Raw genomic sequence first — 22358 nt, forward strand, 5'->3', positions numbered from 1 at the left:
GCTCCTGGTTTGATGGGATGCAAATGATCACTGTGGGGGAAGGCATGGGAGCAGAGGAGAGCATACAGTTAGCACATATGTGAGCATTGCTCACATATGGAAGGACTGGGGAAGAGAACAGGCAGCTTTCACACGGGTTTCAGAGATCAACCTTGGGTCTTCATGTGCTGGACTGCAAGTCCTAGATAGGCTGAGGCAGCAACCAAGCCCATCACTTTAATCCTCCTTAACAGTACTTAGCCTGGCTCTCCAAAAGCCATCCACACAGACACTGGCTCTGGGACCACAGCTGCATGAGATTCACAGGAGGAAATGAAGGAACAAAGCCAACTCCATTCTGTGCTAGGCCCTAAGGTGGATATCAGCAGAGCGGGAAGTTCCCTAGACTGCAGCCAATCACAGAGTCACCCGTACCCCTTATGCCCATAACTGTAGTTTGTGGGGTTTTGCCTTTATAAACCTTGCCTAAAATGGTGGGGTACCTCCTCTGGCCCCCACAGCATTGGTGTGTGAGACAAGGTCCCTGCCACGGTTTGTGCTGCGTGATTAAACCTTGCTTTTGCTTTTTGGTGAGTCTGTGTCTCTGGTGGTCTTCTTGGGGTCTCTGCAACCGGGGCGCAACAGAACCCCCTGCCATCTCCATTCCAACATCAGCTCTTTGCATTGTTCCTGTTGGCCCATGCTTGCTTTCTAGAAATGCCCAAAGAATCTGCATAGTTGGCATGCTGATGGAGTACCACAGGCTGCTGGGACTCCCAATATGTGTCTGCTTGCTTTCTCCACTCTCGTCTACCCCTTCATCTGCTTCTCCCCCCGACACACATTCTCTAACATCCATCTGTGTTTGTCTGCACAGTGAATGTCCTCTCTCCCTGCTACACCTGTTACGCCCACATCATGAGTCCCCCAGAGACCACCAGGAGTCTGAGTTGATATGCAAAGAGCTTTTTTCCTGCAAGCTCCAGCTTGGGTTCTCTGTTCCTACACAGCGGTTAGACCAGGGAGCACATTGAGCTCAGCTGTGGCAGGGTTTTTAAGGAGTAAAGGATGGAGAGCGAGTGTCTAGGATCAGCCTGTAATATTCCCAGCATTATTATTATTATTATTATTATTATGTGTTATTCTGCCTGGATTTTGCCTTCTTACTAGGGATTTAAACTCAGATCACCATGCTTGCATAGCAAATATTTAACCCACTAGGTCATCCCCAGACTCCAGAAATGACCTTTTGTTTTCGTGTGTGTGTGTGTGTGTGTGTGTGTGTGTGTGTGTGTGTGTGTGGCTGTATTTGTCCTGGAACTCAGAGATCCTGCACTCTCCTCCCGATTACTGAGGTTAAAAGGATGGGCCACAATGGCCAGCCCCAGAAATGTCTTTTTCAAACTTCAGTCATAATAAAAATAAACAAGATATTTCGATTGCATTGCTCAGCAGTTTTATTTGTCAGCAAGAATTTAGGATTCAGTACACTTAAGGCAGGTATGTGATTGTGGAGGGAAAAGGGAAGAATTAGGGCTAGGTGCTTTTAGGTCCTGGTTACAGGACAGAATATGTTGAGGTGTTTAGGATCCAGAGAGAACTACACCCCTTAGTTCCTATTTTGTCCAGTTCTGTCTCTTTGGGATGTCAGCAGTGGTTTATTGGAGCTAAATAATTCAAGAGAGTGAATATTTAAATTTTCAGAAAAAAGAATCAACCTAGTTTCTAAACACACAGACATTATTAAAAATCATGTGCATTTCCTATTCATTTTTTTCCAGACAAGATTTCTCTGTGTAACAGCCCTGACTGTCCTGGAACTCACTCTGTAGACCAGGCTGGCCTCAAACACACAGAGATCCGCCTGCCTCTGCCTCCCGAGTGCTGGGATTACAGGTGTGCGCCACCATCACCTGGACTTTGAACTGAATTTTTAAAGTGAGTATTCAACAGTCACCACTTGCCATTGCACAACGTCTATTTCCCATGGTTTGATGTCACTTGTCCTTGTCCCAGCTGTGTGGTGCAAATATTAGATGACTGCTCCCGAGAATTCCTATTCATTATTTACAGGAGAGAGTTCCCAGTGAAGTAGGGTCTCAGTTTTGGGGGGTCCCCCTGCTTCTGTCTCTCAGGTGCTACCATTAGAGCTTTGTACCGCATCTGGCTGTAATTGTTGTTTTCAAATGGGGCCTCATGTAGCCTAAGCTGGTCTTGAACTCACAGCGTAGCCAGAGAAGACAGCCAGGAAAGGTTGGTCCTCCTGCCTCCATCTCTAAGTCCTGGGGTTGTAGGTGTGCCCCCCGACACCTGGTCTATACAGTGCTGGGGCTCAAACTGGTGCTTTATGCGTGTGAGATGAGCACCCTACAGTCCAGCCTTGGAGTTGTTCTCAAATGCTAGAGTGCTGGTGTGTTCTGGAGACCTGCTGCCGACAGCGTCATCTCTGCTGAACTGAACTACGTGAACACTACGAACTGTGCACGGGAAATGCTTACAACCAAAATTCGTTTTCTCTTTTCATTTGAGACAGAACCTCATGGAGCCCAGGCTGAGTCCAAAGTGGACAGTAATCAAGGATGACCCTGAAGTTCTGAGCCTTCTGCCCACCACTCCTGAGACCCATCAGAATGTCTGTTCAGTGCGTCCTATTGGGTTCAGTAAGCACACCATGGGAACTGGCAAATACAGTAAAGTCAAGCCTTCTCCTTCCTCTCAGGGAAATCACCTATTCACAATTTGGTATATGTTGTAGTCTGTGTTCAATTGTATGAAGAGATACCATGACCTCGACAACTCTTATAAAAGAGAGCATTTAATTGGGGGTTGCTTGCACGCAGGCAGACAAGGTAGCTGAGAATTCCATAACTGCACCCACAGGCAGTGCGTAGAGAGAGCCACTGGGCCTGGCTGGACACACTTCCTCCAGCAAGGCCACACCTACTCCGGCAAGGCCACACCCAATCCTTCTCAAGCAGTGCCACTCCCTGAGGACTTAGCATTCAAGCAGATGAGCAGTGGGGCCTTCCTTACTCAAACCACCACACACCAAACAAGAGTGAGGGTGGCCTCCTTCAGGGGTCAGCTTAACTGGAAGGGACCTGTCTCCTGGTCTCATAGAGAATCATTTCATATAAGCTTGCAGATTTACAAGGTTCACAGAGTCCCTCAGACACTGGACCTGCCTGAGCAAAGTTTTCAGTTGTCTGAGGCTTACACTTTATTTAATTTCCTCGAGATGGGATCTCACTGTACAGTAATAGCTTTGACTGATGTGGAACTGCATAGGGAGACCAGGCTGATCTTGCCTCTGCTTCCTCTTGCCTCTCTCAGGATAGCAGGTGTGAGCCACCACATCTCACCTCTCCCCAACCCTTTTGTGATGTGTGTGTGTGTGTGTGTGTGTGTGTGTGTATTAGATAGGGTTTTTCTGTGCAACCCTGGCTGTCCTGGAACTTGATCCATTTAGAGACTGGCCTTCAACTCTGCCTTCCAAGTGCTGGAAATAAAGGGGTGTATCACCACACCCAGATCTGTGGTTCTGAACTAATTTTAAGAAGTGGATTTCCCCATTCCACAGATCTTTGCAATTGGTCCTGTTTGGCATCAAACATTTTTTTTTTTGAGACTGGGATTTTCTGTGTAGTTCTGACTGTCCTGAAACTCATTCTGTACATAGCCAAGGCTGGCCCCAAACTTGAAGATCTGCTGCCTCAGCCTCCCAAGTAATGGGACTAAAGGCATGTGTCACTATGGCATGGCTAACCTTAAATTTGCCTAAGGCTCTTACGGGCTGGGATTTCAGAGATGTGCTACTATGCCCTAACATGTCATCTTAAGCGTTGTCATAACAACTTATATATTTTTTAATTTATAAATTTATAGCCAGGTATTGGTGGTACACACTTTAACCCAAGCACAGTGGAGGCTGTTGCAGGTGATTCTCTGTGATTCAAGGCCAGTTGGTTTACAAACAGAGTTCCAGGATAGCCAGGGCTGTTACACACAGAAACCCTGTCTGGAAACACACAAAAAAAGTTAATTTCAATCACATGCCTAAGCCACTGCGTGTGCATGTGCATGTGAGCAGTGCCCTCAGAGTCCAGACGAGGGCGTTGGAACCCTTAGAGCTAGACTAGTGCTTAGAGCACCCAGCCTAGCTGCTGCTCGTGTCCTCTGCAAAAGCAGAGTACACCTCTGGCTGCACAGCTGTCTCTCCAGCCCCAACAATGTGTTTCAAATACAGGTCTGCTCCCGTGTCCTGCAGCATCTGTTCCTCGGGACCCTGACCTTACACCACCTGGGTGTGGTGGCACACAGCTATCAGCCCAGGAAGGGATATGGAGGTATGGTTTGGGGGAGATGAGGTGGGTATTCAAAGGCAGTTCTGATGGTTATCAGCTGTAACCCCAGACCTCGCTGCTGTCTGTGTAAACTCTGTCCTCCTCTTCTGTTCATGGTGTGAACTGAGGTGGACATTGTGATTATTACATAACATTACAAGATGGGGCAATGGCTCATGGGATAGTATGCCTTCTGTAGGGAAGACTCCAACATCCGGACAAAGGGAAAGGTTGGAAGGTAAGTATAGTGGCTAATATCTTTTGGCAAGGAATGAGATTGAGAGACAGCTAGGGCATTGATATAACGCACCGTTGGGGGTGTGTCTGTTGAGTGTCTTTCCAGAGAGGATGACTGGAGTGGGGACGGCCCACCTGACTGTGGGCAGGGCACCATGCCATGGCTGGATCATCATTCCAATCTCCCTGTGTTTGGATCCTTAGAGATGACAAGGTCCCAGTTCCGTGCCCACGCCCACACTTCCTGTCTACAATGAGCTACCATTCTGCCAATAAACCTTCCCTCCATCTATCTTGTTTTCAGATTTGCATCAACTGAAAGAAATTGATTAATCCACCGAGGAGGGTGTGTGGCTCACGTGGATACTTCTGCCTCTCCAAATTCACTCTTCCGGAGTTTCCTCGTCTCAGCAATGTGGGCGTCAGGTCTATGGGAGCTGCCTTACTGGTCTCTGGTTCAGCCTGTGCCTGCCCAAAAGGACAGTGATACTGGAATGTGAATCCCGTGCTCCTCCCTCATGGAGCCCTGCTGGGCAGGACCCAAGTTTCTGCCCAGAATGAAAACTCTAAGAACATCCATCAGTGAGATGGTTCATTGTGGTAATGGCACCTTTTCCAAGCCTGATGTTTTGAGTTCAGTGCCCCAGAAGCCACATTATAGAAAGAGAAAACCAAATACACACACACACAAGAGAAGCTGAGGATCACAGGTCACAGCAAGGCCCAGTGCTTTAGCTGCAGCACCAGGATGACTCTGGGGACGCAGGGTGGAAAGAAGCCTTGGAGTCACCCCTGCTGTGTAGCAGTTTCCTCTGACATGGAAACACTCCATCCTGCAGGGAAGCTGCTTAAACAGGAAGCTAAACAACTCAAAATAAATTCAGAAAGTCCCTGAAGCCAGCCAGGTCCCCTGGCCCCTTCCAATCAGACCAGCTGAGAAGAAGAAGCAGAACCCAGACAAGCTGGCTGCAAGAGGTTTAGACCAACTGAGGCACACCCTCCAGCCTGTTGAGCTGCCTGCTGTCTGTGCCCTGGGCTCCAGGTTCCCAGCTCTGTGAGCTGTCACTCATGCAGGGGTGGGCTTTGGTGATGAGCCTTTTCCAAGTCATTTCTGCTCCTGTAAATAATATCTGACCCATACATATTCGTGTAAGTAACCCCAATACAAAACTCATTGGTTTGCCAAGTTGGACTTTGATGGCATCTGTATTTTGTTCTGTCGAGGTGTCAGATCTGGGCTGAGTAGATGTGCATGTTGAGTCTCCCCAGAGAACATTTTGTCACACTGTACCATGGAGGCCAGGGCTCGGCAGCGGACTCTCAATGGGTCCCACTAGTGCTGTGCAACCCCTCACAGAGAGAAACCCAGTATTTGGAGATAGACAGTAACTTTATTATTCCACATGTGTGTCCCACTGGCACAGGGTGAGAGCAGTGGCTCCCATATATAAATATCAGGAGTCAGCATCGTGTGGTAATGGATGTCGGCACTGGGACGGCTCAGAAGGAAGCTTCTAGGTGTAAGGCCTTAGGTTATGACATTGGAGGAGGGTTGTGTGTGTGTGGCCAACGGGGTGAAGAGTTACGGTGAAATGGGCTCAGCAGAGAGGATGAAGCCCTCCAAACAAAGGGCTAAGAAGAGCCCCAGCCCTAACATCCAAGCCAGGGAGGTGCCAGGGACAAGCAGATGGGAGAATGAATTTGCAGTCAGTAACTTCACCTTTTCCCCCAAGGTGAAGATCCCCATTTCAAGTACACCCCGAAATATACTTTTAAAAGTCAACTGCAGACATCCTTCAATGAGAAGAGATTCATTGACTCCACCTAGAAGATGAAGATCCAGTCAAGGGGCAAAGGGAAGGGAAGGATAGTTCAATAAACCTCAAGACCTTCTACCCAGGAATCCAGATTCCAGACCTCCTCCTGTGGACCCAGGAGACCAAGTCCTGAATTTTTCCCTCAGACCTAGGCTTCTAGACTCCAGCCACACTCCCTCTGCTACAGCAGTCCAGACCTCTGGAGCCCCCCCCCCCCACCTCCTGAGTCCCTGGAGTCCTGCCCTTAGTCTCCCTAATCCCGGATACAGACCTCTGCACTCACCTCCCTTGATTTCCAGAATACCAGAATAGCAACCAGTGTCCTTAGGGCAGAAGACAAGATTGAAGGGGCAGGACTTCTGATTCGTCAAACAAATAGGGCACTTGAAGGATTTTGTGTTATAGAAGGCTGGGGAGAGATGAGGAGGAAGCTGCAGTGTGCTCTCAGCTGCTGGCACCGGCAGCCCTCCTGCAGTTCTCTGTCCCCAGATCACATACATTCAAAGTGAAAGTGGCCAAGTGTGGCATCGCTGCTGGTAGCATTGTTGCAATCATCAAATTCACAGAAGTTGATATACATGGCAACCTGTATTCCACGTCCTTTGGTAATCTCCTCAACATGGTCACTACTCCACTGCCTAGGGAGACCGGACCCTTTGCTCCACAGTATGACAGATTTTGCACCTACGAGGGTACAAGAGTGAAAGCCAGGATTGGATGGGGAAGAAGGCAAGGCCTGGGAGCCCAGTTCTTGGGTCCCTTGAAGCTCCCAGTCACAGGAAGGACACAATTCAGCATGGTCTCTGTCAGTCAAAGCCTGAAGCTCAAGCTTGGCTCCTTCTGCCCCGCCCCTTGCAGACCTTGCTGCACACTGTCTCCACAGTCTCCCTGAGCCCCTCCCACAGGCTGCAGCCTCACTGTGCTCACCATCTCTTCTACCCTGCGGGATTTCTCTCCACACTCTGCCCTTCACACCCACAGCTGGCTCCCACGCTCTGTTCCTCTCTCCTTTCCCCACTTCCTGTAAAGCTGCAGAAGGACTCAGTGGTTTAACAAGTCCCATACAGTCAGTCACTCAGCTTTCTTCCTCTCTCTATCCTCTCTGCCTCCCTCCACCTCTCCCTCCTTCCCCCCCCCTCTTCCTCCCTCTTCCCCAGCCCTGAGACTCATCTAGTCCAGGCTGCTCTGGAACTCCCGATATGGCTGCAGATGAAGCTGATTGTCTCCACCCACAGCTCCATGCAGCCACGACAGGCAGCTGCCACCACACCACACCCAGTTCATGTGCTGCTAGGGATAAGTACAGGGCTTTCTCCTAATTAGCACATGGCTGCCTCATATACCCCGTCATGGCCCAGAAACAAGGCACAGAAAGAGGAGCCCAGGCATGAAGGGAGCTGAGCAGGAACTGCAGGAAAGAGAAGACAGGGCAGGACAGGGATGGCCTGTGCAGGAGTGTGGACATGCATCTCTTCAAACACACCTACGTCTACTATCAGGAATGTCTCCTGACAAATCTCCTTAGGTCCAGCTTGTATGAAGCCCTGCGGGGACCAGTCAACAGCTTCCTTAGTGAAACCACTGCCAAATTTCACCATGGTCCCATTGTGACAGCTCAGAGCACCTGTGGAGAGAAAAATGGCCAGGATTAGTGAGTCAGTAGGCCACCATGTCTGCCCCTCAGCTTCTGGACTAAGGGCGGCCATCACACTCCAGGTCATACTCCCCATGCCCTGGCTGTGACATCCCCATCTGGATTAAGGGACTCAGAAGTCACAGTCCCCAAGCCTGCAGCTCCATTCACCCTGTTCCTCCCTGAGCATCTGCTCCTCTCAGAGCCTCCTGAGGAAGACTTGCTCCTCCACTGAGGGCCCCTCTTTGGCCATTCTCTCCTCCCCATCTGGTTTCATGTCCTTCTTAGCGTTGTGAGATGTTTGAGTACTTTGTGAAAATGTAGTGCTGTGATTGGTTTAATAAAGAACTGATTGGCGGGACTTCTGGGCAGGGAGAATGGAAGGAGGAGATGAATCCAGGTGTGTACCAGACACCAAGGAGACAGGGAGTCAGACATACAGAATGAAAGAAAGGTAAAAAGCCACAAGGCAAAGGGTGCATTAACATAAATGAGTTAATTAAAGTTATGAGAGCTAATGGGACTAGCCTAAGCTAAGGCCGAGCTTTCATAGTTAATAAGAAATATCTGTGTCATTATTTTTAAAGTGGAAGCCCAAAGGAAAGTTTGATTACACATTAGAATACTGAGGAAGGTGGCCTGGCGCTATATCTTTCTGCGTGTTTGTGTTGGTGCTCGTGGGAGTATGTGTGTCTGTGTGTGCGCAGAAGACAATGCCAGGTGTTTTCCTTAATCAGATTTCACCCCCTGTTTGATCCAGGGTCTCTTGCTGATAGTACAGCTCCCTCATTTGGCTGGACCCACTAATCAGTAAGACCAGGGCTCTTCCCCAGCCCTGGGATTGCAGACCCTTTACCGTCAGAGCCATCTCCCCAGCCTAATGCAGTGCCTGGACTGGAAGCCCTAGATTCCAAAGAGATCACTAGGTTGATGGCGAGTGAGCACTGGGCCTGCTCGGTGCCTGAGTACAGAAATGACTGCGCAGATGAGCCCACTGCATCCACTGTGTGTGTGTGTGCGTGTGTGAGTGTGTGTGTATGTGTGTGTCTGAGACAGGCTCTAGCTGCGTGGTCCAGGCTGGCCTCCCTCTGGCAGTTCTCCAGCCTCTGCCTCTGGAGCACTGGGACTGCAGAGCCAGCTCCTGTCTTCACTGTTGACAGGACTGCCTCACTTCCTCACCACAGCCCCACAGCAGGTGGCAGCATTCTCAAGGGAGGGAAGCAGAGGCAGGAAGTGTTGGGGGTTTGTCCAGTGTCACCCAGGCAGGAGGTGGCAGAGCTGGACTCGGAATTTTGGCTTTCAGTCTCCTTAGGGTCAGGGTTGAACACAGCAGTCCAGTTAGAGGACCTTGAGCTTGACGTTCCCTGACGACCTCACATGAGCATCACATGACCTCAAGTGCCCCAGGATGCAGAAATTCTGGGAGCTGGCACTGGGTGTCCACAAGCACATCCCCGTGATGGCCCCCAGTGCGGGGCTGGCCATCTCCTCATTTCCCAGGGGAGAATGTGCAGCTGCTCCTGCAACAAGATCTGCACTCTCTGCTCCATCCCACCACATCCTCCTCATCCTGCTCAAAGGTGGCCCCTTCCCCTGGGGCACAAGAGGCAGAGCTACCCAAATCCTCATCCACGGTTTCCCTCCAGCCCCTGCTGCATTCTCCAGGAAACCCTGTGGCTTATGCTGCACAGCAACGGCAGCACCTGAGCACTGTGGCCGCCTCTAATGCTTCCCCCCAGCTGCAAGATGCCAGGGCCTTTGCCTGCCTGTCCTGGGTCTCTGATCTCCTCTTTACTTCTCCCCCACCTTCTTTACCACCCAGCATTGGGGTACTACTGCTAATGGATGAGGTAATCATGCCAGGTCTGAGAAACTCTAAGAAGCCCTGAGAAGACAGAAAATTCTGGTAGGCCCCTATCGCCTCCAGAATAAATCTGACTTCTTAAAGGGTTCTAGAGATGGCTCAGGGGTTAAGAGCACTTGCTCCCTTGGAAGTACCAAGTTTAGTGTCCAGCACTTAGGAACACATACCCTCCTTGCAGGCAGGCAAGCAGATGAACAGGCTGGCAGACAGAGAGACAGACAGACACTCCCCTATACATAATTAGAAAAATGAGAGGACATCTAAAACCTTCCGAAGTCTTAGCCTGGCCCAGAGGGCCCCGTGTGACTCTTCCTTCCTACTGTCCGTGCCCCCACCACTCTCAGTCACTGTGGCACACACACAGTCCTCCAGGCTAGGGGACAACACACATGGACAAATGGAGAGTGAGCGGCATCCTCGGGCGACAGAACTACGCAGGCCAAGGAAGGAGCAGGCGGCAGGGGAACACTATGGTGGCGCCCATTATTGACGAAGGACCAAGGGACACATAAGGCTTTGACTTCTCTCTGAAAATCTGGGCAGGTTTTGGGTGACCAGAGTGGGTCAGTAGAGTAAGGGTGTTTCACACGTTGTCCTCCTGAGGGTCTTTGCACACATTCTCCTCCTCCCACATCTGACATCATTTCCTCCTTCCCAGTCTGTTAAAGATTCTCAGTAAAGACTCTCAAATGACGGTGTGCCCATTGCTCTTCCTCTACATCCTCACCTGAGTAGGGGGTGAAGCTCAGCAGGAAGAGGAGCAGTAAGTACTGGATGCAGCAGGCTGCCATGACTTCTCTGAGGCTGGGAAGAGCTGATCAGGACCTGGGAACTGATGGAGAACAGGAGACAATTCAGCCACACAGACAGAGATTAACCCCTGGTTTCTGGCCAGTGCCAACCTTAGGGGACACAAGAAAGTGAAGCCAGTCCATCCTGAGTTGCTTGGAAGTTACAATTTACTGGGACTCGTGTTCTCTGGTTATAATTCTCAGACTCAGCCATGGATTCCCTACACCAAGAACCCACAGCTCTGCTCCTTCAGTGTCCAGATGCAGGATACCTGGTCCGGGAGCCCTCTGCTTTAAGCCTCAGGACTTCAGGTCCCAGGCAGAACTTTCTCCAGGTCTCAGAGGCCCAGCTCTCAGCATCCAGCTCCCCCAGACCTCGGATTCTAAGAGCCCTGGTTTGTCCAACCTAGGAATGTGGAATCTGGTTTGTGCTCCGCCCACCTCACAGAACCCAGAATTCTGATCGACAAGCTTCAGGACGAAGTGTACAGAACCAAGTACCCTGCATGAAGGAATAACCACAGCGGCCTCCTCCAGCAGCCATGGTGGCCATCTAGTATACAGACGCTTTCCTTGACACAAAGTCCAGAACTGAAATTTTGAGAATCCAGAACCAGAGAACAATCCCAGCCTCCTAAGAGCAAAGCCCCCTTTCTTCAGATTCCAGAACCCAGGGCCAGTTCTCCCTCAGACCCAAGACTTCAGTCCCTGTTTATCAAACTCAGGCCTACGTATCTAGACCCCCTCCCTGGGACCCAAGAGTCTAGGCCCAGCCTCCTCCCTCAGACTCAATCCCGCTGCTGACCCCTGTCCCCTTCTTTCCCCTGATCTTCCTCACTGGCTTTTTTCCCCAGGTCTCAGAGATCTGGTCCCTCGCTGTTCCTTTTCTTTTTAAGCAGCAGAATCTTTCTGGCTCCTAAATCTCTCACCAGATCTTGGGCTTGGAAGGCGCTCCCTGATACGTTCCAGTCTCGTGTCTGTCTCCTCTCAGAGTCCCTGAAAGAGGCAACTTCGGGGTCAGATAATACACTCGAAGTCTCATTGGCTTATTAGAATCCTTTGAAAACATTGGATAAACCTGGAGAATCGCTGCATCTCATTGGTCCCAGAGATGCCAGTTACTGGCCGCTTCATGATTCACGCATGCGTAGAAAGGTAAAGTCGGGCAACGGTCAGTGGTGTCCGTGGCGGTTAATGCTGAGGTCATCTGCCAATTGCAGGGTCACATGGTATCCTGGAAGCCTGCGTGGTGAAAGGTCTTTTGTTCTGTCACTTAAAATGTTTCTAAATTGTACCCGTAAGCAGCGAGCAGGTGACAGCACCGGCTGCTGTAACGGATGTTTACCCTCGTCAGTACTGTGCGGATGACCACTCAGATCATACACAATCGTCAGTTCTTTTATTACGTTTTAGTATATCTTGTGTGCATATGTGTGGACAATCATATGTCAAGGTGCACATGACAGGGGGCACTTTTTGGAGTCAGTTTCCTTCTACCTGTAGCCCCGGGAATTAAACTCGGGATTTCAGGCTCATGGACAGGGGGCTCCACCTGCTGAGTTATCTTTCTGACCCGCACTTCTTTTTTTGAAATAGTAACATATTAATTATATACAACATAATTAGTTTTGTTGCAAGTTTCTCCTAAGATCATGTAATGTACTTCAGGCGATTATTATCTTTTGAGGTAGAGTCTTTTTACCCAAGATGGCCTTGAACTCTCTTGTGTAACTGAAAATGAGCTTGAACTTCTGATCCCTTTGACCCCTCTTCCCGAGACCCGGGTCACTGTTGGGTGCCACCATTTATGCAGCACTGGGGATGGAAGCTTGCTGGGCAAGCACTCTACCAGCTGAGCCACACCCTGGCCCCTTGTTCACGTTTATGCCTTCTGCTCCTCTTCCACCTTCCCTCAGTCCTCTCCTTTCAGGTCCTTCTCCTGTCTATATTCCCCACAGGGGAGGACACCTGTGCCATTTGTCTTTCTGACTCTGGCTGACTGGGCTTTTCACAGGGTCCCAAGAACGGAAAGATTTTGTTGATAATGGCTGCTTAGTCCTGCACCGCACACACCATGCTTTCTTCATCTGTTGGTGGACATGCCACCTTTTTGTTTTATTATCGGGTTATTGGATATTGGGCACTCTCTCTCTCTGTGGGTGCTTCCTGGTGACATTAGGGACCCAAGGAAGCAGGGTTGCTGGTCAAGGCTGGGAAAAGCAGGACGTTTCACCAGTTGTACTATTGGGAAGTGTCCTCTGTGAGGCTGGACCAGGATGTGCATTCCAAGGAAACAGCTGTAGCTGCGGCTGGAGTTGATTTGTTGGGGCAGATGGACTATGGACAGAGGTAAAGGTAAGGAGTCTAGGGGAAGCTGTCTTGGATGTACAGTTGAAACCCCTAGGCCTATGATCCTTATAGTTGGGAAGAAGAATCCCAACCCTAGGAATAGGCATTAGGCAGGAAAGCTTAGGCTGTAGGTTGGCAGGAGTTTGGAGTCTGTTCAAGAGTTCTTGAGTGGCGCCCTTGACCATTTAGATTGGCGATATAAGGTTAGTCAGGGAACAATTGTCATCTGAAAGTGGGGTCTGGCTGTGCTGGCGAGAAAACAATTTGAGGGGTTTCCATTGCAGCAGAATGTCTTCCTGTGGGGTTCAGGTGGTTTCTGAAATTGAGATATTTGGGGAACATGGGTGACTGGGGAGGCTCTTAGCAAACGATGAGAGAAACAGCCTGTAAAGGTTGAGAGAACTTCGCTTTTGTTTCTGAAGGGGACTTGGATGGTCAAGGCTACAGTCAGTAGTGGGGGTGGGACATTGGCAACTGGGGTAACAGGGGCAATGTGGCCAAAGAAGGGCTTAGAGGAGAGGCAGAGAGGAAGCAGTGGGGTGCAATGAAGGAGGGATCTGTGACGTTGAGGAAAGAGTTTGTTGGGTGACCTTGGCCCAAATGAGTGTTTAGCTGTGTGTGTGTGTGTGTGTGTGTGTGTGTGTGTGTGTGTGTGTGTGTCAGAGAGGAGATAGCTTGGGCTGTGTCTTGTAATCGGGAGTGTGGTATTTGTTCAGAGTGTTTGATATTTGAGACATCTGGACAGGTTCGGGGAGGAAGTTGGTACTGGATGTGTGAGAATCATTTGGACGGAGGAAAAGTGGGACTGTGGAAGAGAGATGAGATCTGTTTTGTTTGGGAATTGTTGGCAGTGGGGAATGGGTGAGTTTGATGGAACAGGCATCAGAGGGTAAGGATGGATACACCAAGCGGGGTTTGGAGAGTGTCCTGCCTTGAAGGAGGGTTAGGGATGTTGTTATGTAGTAGGGTAGCCTGGAGTGAGTGGTAAGGGATGAAAGGGCAGCTTGATGGGCTGTCATGGCGGGAAGGTTGTCGTCTGTACTGATGATGGACAGGTCAGTCTGATGAGGAGCATCGCCACAGTGCAGATGGCGTTGCCTGTGCAGTGTCCCATTGCACTTTCTTTAATTTTCTTGTTGGGAGGGGGTGTCTGTTTATTGTGGAAAGTTTTTCATTTTAAATGCCTTATTCAGCAGATGTTTGAGAAATTTGAGGACCAGGTATTTATTAAGTTACCTGATTACAGGCTTAGCCATGAAGACACATATAGGAGGCCAAATAAAGCTTATTCCTGTAATTAATCATGATAACAAGTATAGTTCTGGACATATTAAAGAATTTGATTATTCATCAGGTGATTGACTATTAACTTACGTATCTTAATTATCTTTAACAGTTTAAGTTTGAGCCTTAAAATTCGAGTTAAAGATTTGATTGGAGACCCTTTAACGTCAAAATAAACCGTAAACACTATAAACTTTACCATTACAGAATTGGGCTGGGATGTGGGATGGAGGGGTTGGGTTGGGGAGTTGCAGTAGCCCAGACACAGGCCTAAGGAAGCAGTACTTCCTAGGGGGAGGAAAGGTGTGAGTTTGTTTGGGATTTTGGTTGCTGGGAAGGGAAAATGCAAAGATGGACAGTTGAACTTGGGCCTCCTAGAGTTCTGTGCTCATGAGCATTGACTCCTCCCTGCCTGGCTGGGCTGAACTGGGCCAGGGAAAGTGGGCTGGAGGACTAGGAGGTGCCTAGGAGAGGGAATCTGGAGAGGCCAGCCATCTGGCTTTAACAGCAGAAGGAAAAATGGGGTTATGCTGCCTTTGGCCAGCAGTGAGTGGCAGCGACTAGGGGTGTGGCCTGTGGCAGTAGCCAGAGCAGCCCAGGCCTGAGGAGCAGGGGCTGCAGCATCTGGCCTGTGGCATTGGTGCACTGGTGGCAGGGGGATGTGTGTAGCTAGCTGCACAGCTGCAGTGGAAGTAGGGGTTCTGGGGGTCTAGAGGCAGCCTGGGCTGTACAGGCCTGCAGGATTGGCTGCATGGGGCAGGGCTGTGCTGGCAGAATAGGTGCACAGCAGGATTTGGTTGTAACTCCTGGTCATGCCAGGGAGCAGGTGAAGCAGCTAGTGGGCACAGAGTGCCGGGCAGTCAGTATTCCTGCAGTGCGCAGAGGCTTAAATAGGACATGAAACAATGTGCACGGAACAGTGGCGTATAGAAAAACTCAGAGAGTGTAAGAATCACACAGAGGGCATGGAGCAGACAAAAGAGAAAGCAGAGACACATTCTGAGTTATTGTTTGGTGCCAAACTGCATCGTTAATATCAGGTATGCGTTTTCCAGGTGGTGGAAGCTATTCCCACCAGCAGACACGGAGAGAGAGGGTGTTTCCATGTATCTCGAGAGGTGATAAGGAGATCTCCGGGAAAAGGGGGTCGTCATCCAGAGTCCATCACCAAGAGAAAGGACACAGTTGTCCCTTGGGGAAATCTAGAACCTGTCAACAGGATTTTCAGTGGAGGAGGGGCAGTCACCAAAAGTGGAAGCAAAGCTTGCCAACTGCACCCGACTGGAGAGAATGTAGGGAGTGTAACCGGAAACTCACCAATTGGCGGCTCTTGGGTGGAGAAGGCTGGCAGTGAAGGTCCCAATGTGTGAGAACTGAGCCAGTGTGGTGCCTGGTGACCGAATCCAGGTCATGGACGGCATCAGCGAAAGGATCAGTATCGGCACAAGACCACGTTCTCAGAACAGAGGAGGTTTATTTGTTCTGGAGGGACAGAGGGCAGGGAATGAGAGATAAAGACACAAGACTGAGGAAGAGGGAGAAGGGGAAAGGAACAAGGGAGAGAAGAACACAGAGGACCGCCTCTGGATGGAGAGGAGACAGACGAAGCCCATAGGCAAAAGGTGGTTTGTAAAGATAGAAGAGAAAACCCCGTGTTAGGGTAAGGTGTTTAATTTTGATTGGGCATGTTAATTAGGGCAGCCAAAGGGGGCTTTTAATTGCTGGCTTTTATTTAATACTTCAATAGCTGGGCCTTGGTTGTCAGCCTCATGAGGAGGAATTGGCCAGATAAGGGGATAGACCTTGGTGGCTAGCATTAAGAGTGTAAACCAATGGTTTTTAGCAAGGCAGAGGGACTATGGGAAGGGCAAGGCCTGCCAGAGCCGTGTTTGTCATGCTCAGGCCTACCAGAGTCCCTTCAACAGCTACAGCTGCAGGGCATGGGCAGACAAGCTGTCCATTCAAAAAGTGAGAACAGGGGCTGGAGAGATGGCTCAGTGGTTAAGAGCATTGCCTGCTCTTCCAAAAGTCCTGAGTTCAATTCCCAGCAACCACATGGTGGCTCACAGCCATCTGGAATGAGGTCTGGTGCCCTCTTCTGGCCTACAGACATACACACACAGACAGAATATTGTATACATAATAAATAAATAAATATTAAAAAAAAAGTGAGAATGGGGTTGGGGAAGAGTTCCGTGACTGGAAGCAATGGGGGAGCCACTGCACCACCGAGGATGTGGTATTGAACCTAAGCAACAAGAGACCTCATGAAGAAAATGAGGACATGACCAGTCCGCTATGGTTGAGGAGAAGGGTTTTATCGTAGATGTGAGGGAGAGTACAGCCAGAGGCATCTGGACGAATAAGACCCTATTGCAGAAGGCACTGTAGGACATGGAGAAATTAGGCTGGGACCTAACTGGAAACTCCACCCTGCTGGCTGCCTATCACAGTGCTGAAGGGAGCCATGTAGGCTGCTGGTGGAGACCTGAAACCAACATTTCTGCTTGGCTGTGGACCCTGTGGGCTGAAATACCAAATGCATACAGAATGCACCTGCTTCTGCCATAGTAGTTTGGCGATTATGGGTAAAGCCTTCTGGTTGAATTTAATGCCTATTCCACAAGAGGAAGTTCCCATCTGGTACTGTAAGTCAGGAGAACACCTGAAGCTGGGGAGGTAGTAGGTTCCCAGGGGGGAAGCAACTTCTATAGCTTTGCTAGATGAACGTGATGTGTCCATCAGACTGCACTTAAGACATGTCTACACCCATTGATCACTTGTTAGCAGCCTCAGCTCAACCACCAGTGAAGCGCCTGAGAACCAGAGACAGTCACTGTGGCCTACTTCTTAGCCACAGGTGGACATACATAGTCACCTCTCCAGGACTCAGGAATCACTGTGGAAGAAGAGGTAAAAAAAAAAATGTCAGAGCCTGAGAAAGGGACTGAGTATTGTGTAAATTTTGTAAGATGGAAACATTCAACCCTTCAGGGACGCTTCTAAGCAGAGAAGCTAAACAACTCATAATAGCTTCAGGAAGTCCCTGAAGCCAACCAGATTCACCAGGCCCCTCCCTGCCAGGGCAGCCAGTAAAAGCTGCAAAGGAGTCTCTCATACTAGTCACGCTACAAGGAGACTCTGACTTAAGAGCAGCTGCCTGGAAGAAGCAGAACCCAGACGAGCTGGCTGCAAGAGGTTTGGACAACTGAAGCCCCTGGAGAAGACGCCCTCCAGCCTGTTGAACTGTGTACAGGCTGTGCCCTGTGCTCCAGGTTCCCATCTCTGTGAGTTCTCACTCAGGCAGGGGTGGGCGTGGTGATGAGCTGTCTTTGAGTCATTTCTGCTCCTGTAAGTAATTCTTGATCTGAACATTTTTCTTAAGTAACTCCAATATAAAACTGATTGGTTCACCAAGTTGGACTTTAGTGGTAGCCATACTTTGGTCAAGGGGTCACAATCTGGGGTGGGTAGATGTGTATGTTGAGTCTCCCCCAGGATAAGTTTTGTCGTACAGCACCATGGAAGCCAGGCCTATAAGTGTCTGTGCTTGTCACCCGGCCAAGGTCACCTAATACGGCCGAGAGAAATCAAATTAGGCCAGTCAGGGGGTACACAGCAAGACTGAGGCTGTGGACATTTTATTGAGAGCAATCAGACTTTTTATCCTCTTACCAGAAACAGAATATAACGGCAGTTGCCAGGATACAATGAAGTGTGTAAACTATACAGGGAACACAGATTAATGTCAAAGACCAGTTGTCCTGTCCAGCTTCCATGTTCGACAGTCAAGCATGCTGCTTTGACTACTAAGAGCAGAGAAACACAAGGCAGCCTGAACACCTCACTGCCTGAGAGAGAGAGTGATGGTCTCTTAGGAACCCGAAAATGTTAGGGTCAGAGAGAATCCCCCAAGAAAAGTCCAACAGTCGCATGCGCAGTAAACAAGAGCATTTATTGTTTCCAACAAGTTGGGGTGGCAACTAACAACCCCAAAGGGCAGTCACAAGCTCCTTCTAAATGGAGTTGGGGGAATTTCAGGGAGGAGGGATTAATCTGGGGCTGACTGGTGGAGGAAAGATTACTCCAGGGCTGATTGGAGGAAGGCTCCAGTGGTTAGGAACCTTCCAGCTGCAGGACAGGGAAAGCCATCATTAGTGAACAGCAGGCTGTGAGGCACCTGCTGACCCAGCAAAGGAACTGTGGAGTGCCTGGTGAGCTAGCGAAGGCTGGGGGCACCTGCTGACCCAGCAAAGGGACTGTGGGGTGCCTGGTGAGCTAGCGAAGGCTGGGGGCACCTGCTGAATGGTTGCCCATAAATTGTGGTTTTCCTGAAAACTGATTGTTCAGCTCTGGTCTGTTTCAGTGAAGCGAAATTAAGGTCTGCTCTCTGCCAAGGCTGTTAGGAGAGCCTGTCATGGCTCTACTCTGGCTCTCTGACCATCTCATTTCCCCCTTGAGATGCTTTCCTTCTAAGTTTATAGGCTTGTAAAGTCTTCATCTTTGGGGTCCTTTTGTCAGGTGTGACCTGTGGAGACATAGCTCAATGGTGTACAAAAGTAGCCATTGGTCCTTCCATTGGTCTCTATGTGGGCCTTATCTTTATCATGTCTACGCCAAGCATAAAAATGGTTGACTTCTTGTAATTTAGTATCAGATACCCTAGTTCAACCATGAAGCTTTCCCAAGTCAAAGTATAGATCAGGAAACCAGGTCCCTAAAGGGGCTACATGGAAAGTCCAGTTCAGGACTTTCCCGAACCAGCATTGATTTTCCATGTGAGATTAAATGGTAGATGGGGCTTGTGCAATGCTCCCCCCCACCCAACTTGACTGGAAAGCCCTAGCAAGCGTGTGCTAAGAAATCATAGGGACAAGCCCACCACTTTTCTGGGTTGGTGACTTTGTGGACTCTCAGTTTTAGAAGGCCCTGTGGGTGTGCAATGACTCTCCAGAGTCCATGGTTGACTCCCTCTGGAGCACAGTCCTCAGAGTCAGCGTGTGAGTCCACAGGCTTCATATGTGAGAATGATGAATCCAAGTGGGACTCATCCATTTTGACATCTGTGGGCACTGTCAGGATGACAGAGTAAGGTCCCTTCCAACCAGGCTCCAAGGTCTCTTTCCTGTGCCTTTGGGTGATCATCAGGTCCAGATCCCCTGGCAGGAACCATGGGGCATAGGAGGCAATGGTTTCTCATTGACTGCACGCAGCTAAGGCCAAAGTCGTTTCTGCACCGAAGACAGAACTTGTCTTAGGAGAGAAATCTTGGGTCATCAAATTCAACTAGTAGTTCTGACCTGAGATTAGGCAGTGGCAGGCATATATCATCTCAAATGGGGTCAGACCTAGAGTATAGGGAGTTTTCCTGTGATCCAGCATCTCAGCCTATTAAGGGCAGGAAGCTTGGAATGATGTATTCTCTTCTGCAACTACTTCCAGTGTTGTTATCAGGACCCAGGAAGACCGAAAGACTGATCAAAGACTGGACAAGGGGCACCATTAGCCAGGGAGCAGTCACACTGGCTGGACAGATCCACGTCGGTTTTCAGTAAGTGCAGCATTCCTAACTGTTTGGAGCAGGTTGTGTTGTGTGTAAGTCCTGAGATCCCCAAGAAGAACACCATGGAGCCACACACCTCCGAATGCAAAAGCAGGGTTTCATTTAAGTGCGGGTTAGCACGGGGCCTCTGTCTCACAGTCTGGCGCAGCAGATGGAGGGAGAAGAACCCCGCCTACTATTGTAAGGGGTTTATAAAGACAAAAACCACAAAACAGTCACAAGGTTACAATTTCCAAGTACAGAATTACTTATCCTACATCACAATTGGCTAAAGGCTAGGTAAAGCTTAGCTCTCATTGTCTGATAGGCTGTCGCTGCTTAGGGGGGTTTCTTCACCCCTGGCAACCTGGGTGGTGGTGGGTCTTGTTATGCCTTTTTTATGTTTTTATTTTTTATTTTATTTTAATTATTTTTTATTGATTTTATTGAGCCATACATTTTTCTCTGCTCCACTCGCTGCCTCTCCCTTCCCCTTCAGCCCTCCCACAAGGTCCCCATGCTCCCAATTTACTCAGGAGATCTTTTCATTTTCTACTTCCCATGTAGATTAGATCCATGTATGTCTCTCTTAGGATCCTCATTGTTCCCCAGGTTCTCTGGGATTGTGATTTGTAGGCTGGTTTTCTTTGCTTTATGTTTAAAAAACCACTTATGAGTAAGTACATGTGATAATTGTCTTTCTGTGTCTGGGTTACCTCACTCAAAATGATGTTTTCTAGCTCTATCCATTTGCCTGCAAATTTCAAGATGTCATTATATTTCTCTGCTGTGTAGTACTCCATTGTGTAAATCTACCACATTTTCCTCATCCATTCTTCAGTTGAGGGGCATTTAGGTTGTTTCCAGGTTCTGGCTATGACAAACAAAGCTGCTATGAACATAGTCGAGCACATGTCCTTGTGGCACAATTGAGCATCCTTTGGATATATACCCAAAAGTGATATTGCTGCATCTTGAGGAAGGGTGTTTCCTAATTTTCTGAGAAATCACCATACAGATATCAAAAGGGGCTATACCAGCCTGCACTCCCACCAGCAATGCAGAAGTGTTCCCTTTACCCCATTTCCTCTCCAGCATAAGTTGTCTTCAGTGTTTTTGATCTTGGTCATTCTTACAGGTGTAAGATGGAATCTCAGAGTTGCTTTGATTTGCATTTCTCTGGTGGCTAAAGATGTTAAGCATTTCCTTAAGTGTCTTTCAGCCATTTTAGATTCCTCTGTTGAGAGTTCTCTGTTTAGGTCTGTACTCCATTTTTTTAAATTGGGTTATTTGTTCTTTTGATGACCAATTTCTTGAGTTCTTTGTGTTGTGGTTTCCTTCCTCTTTGGGAGACAAGCCACACCCACTCCCATTACCTCTGACCTTCCCCCCCCCATCTCGCCCCTTCCCTTCCTGTTCCCTTCGCGTGCGCACGTGTGTCTCTCTGTCACTCTGTCTCTCTCTCTCTCTCTCTCTCTTTCTCCCCCCCCCCAGCTCTCTCTCCTCTAAGTAATAAAGGCTCAGTTATGATTTTATACTATGTGTCTGTCCCACTCGCCATTGGGAACTCTGCCGCTACTCGGAGCCCAGCACCCGCCCACCCTGCCTGTCTTGCTGGGGATCTGCCGGAGCTAGCTGCTGCTCCGTGAGCCCACTGGGACCCGCCAAAATTTTAAGAATTAAATATTTAAACATCACATTCCCCAGATCTCTGAGCAGTTGAGGGCTGTTTATCAGGTATAACTATAGTATAGAATTTGTTTGAAAAGTTGGGTCTGAGCTTGACTGCAATGGCTCTCAACTTAACAGGTAAGTTTTACATTTGTAAAAAGGCAGAAAGAAGGAAAAAAAACTGCTTGTAATATAAGGTTAGTGGCAGGACTGACAATGGTAGAGAACAGCTAAAGGTACATATACATATCAGTTTAAAATATATGGATTATTATGTATAGAAAGAGTGAACAGGAATTGGGCAATGTGGACGATTCTGATGGGCCCTATCAGAGGTATGACATTGTTCAAAACATATGTAACAGAGTTAATAGGATTTTAGTGAGAAGGCAGGGTAAAACTGGGAGTAAAACCGGGAGAATGCCATCACGTGACCTGGCCCCTCAGCCAAGATGGTGACCACCACCTGTTGTCTGCTCTGTTGGAGATCCGCCATGCCATAACAAAAGCTGCAGAGGGAAGGGGCAAAAGGATGGAACCAAAAAAAAACTGCACCATGCCATGGCTAGAATTGAAAAAGCCGGCTGGAATTTTAAAAGCCATCTTAGTGCCTACATATTTTCCTGTACGGTGGTAGTGTGCTGTTAGGCAGCCATTTACAGTTTTTCTCTAAGGTATATTGGGGTCATTTTTTGAACAGAGACTGATAAGTGTAAGGCATTAAAGCATGAGGCTGGAGTGATAGGTCTAATGGCTTGGCTCCCATGATCAAGGCCATGAAAACACCCGCAAAAACCGTGGCACCTCAAGCCTACAATGAGAACAGCTCCCCGTTAAGGCGAGATGCA

At 49.0% G+C, this 22358-nt stretch overlaps 1 long non-coding RNA gene and 1 pseudogene across 1 annotated transcript; one reads left to right on the forward strand and one right to left on the reverse strand.

Moving 5' to 3' along the window:
* The first annotated feature begins 2602 nt into the window (after positions 1-2602).
* Positions 2603-5496, forward strand: LOC126491442 (uncharacterized). Its single transcript, XR_007589400.1, has 3 exons — positions 2603-2639; positions 4226-4325; positions 4864-5496. It is a non-coding gene; the product is annotated as an uncharacterized lncRNA (long non-coding RNA).
* A 552-nt stretch (positions 5497-6048) lies between these two features.
* LOC126491433 (CD177 antigen-like) lies at positions 6049-10698 on the reverse strand (annotated as a pseudogene).
* Between the last annotated feature and the right edge of the window lie 11660 nt (positions 10699-22358).

The sequence above is a fragment of the Alexandromys fortis genome, unplaced genomic scaffold, assembly GCF_014885135.2.
Source record: "Alexandromys fortis isolate MF-2015 unplaced genomic scaffold, M_Fortis_MF-2015_v1.1 scaffold_262, whole genome shotgun sequence".
Classification (NCBI taxonomy): domain Eukaryota; kingdom Metazoa; phylum Chordata; class Mammalia; order Rodentia; family Cricetidae; genus Alexandromys; species Alexandromys fortis.